The sequence below is a fragment of the Benincasa hispida genome, chromosome 7 (assembly GCF_027475165.1).
Source record: "Benincasa hispida cultivar pf3 chromosome 7, pf3_genome.v1.1, whole genome shotgun sequence".
Taxonomy (NCBI): Eukaryota; Viridiplantae; Streptophyta; class Magnoliopsida; order Cucurbitales; family Cucurbitaceae; genus Benincasa; species Benincasa hispida.
In genome coordinates, this window is record NC_143484.1 from 34,452,357 (window position 1) to 34,453,156 (window position 800).

Below are 800 nucleotides of genomic sequence, written 5' to 3' on the forward strand. Positions count from 1 at the left end.
TTCAACTTCTCACTTTCGCACGAATCCGGAGAAAACTTCGGCCAATTATCTCATAACCGCCTAATTAATAAAATAATGAATATAATCATATTATATTCTTAACCTATAGTTTTATATCATATATTAACTATAGTGTTTTCTCCTTTACTTGATATAAATCATATTTATATCCAATTTCCTCCAAAATGATGTATCTCATACATTTAGTCAATTATATCATATATAATTAACCAGATCAATTATATCATATATAATCGAACTCCCTCTTGTCAATTTAAACATTTCAAACTGACCCAAATACTAATTCTCAATTTTTATCCAAGCTACCGAGGGGACCTTATGGACCTATGGCTCGAAGCTCCAATGGTATGTGAATACTTGACTAAACTCTTTAGCCACGAAATCCACCATCCGTTAACTGCCAGGCATTCCACTAAAGACCGACAGCTGAACTCTTCTTATCACAGATATATTTCTGTGTCCATTGGATATAACCAATCATGAGAATGATAACCCTTCACAAATACTCGTATGTACAGTTGGGCCAATTTACCGTTTTGCCCCTACATTTACATCTCACTTCTTAAGTACCACTGATCCCTCTAATGAATAATACAACATAGTCCAACTATGTGTGAACACCTCTCAGGCGAGGAGAATGTGTGTGGTGCCACATCATTCAAGCCCTAGAATTAGCCATTAAGGGAGCTATCTATCTATTTGCCCCTGCTTCGGGGAAGAAGTGAATTCCATCTTATGTAGCTGAGTTCCTAAGTCCCAAATCAGACGAATCCCCAAAG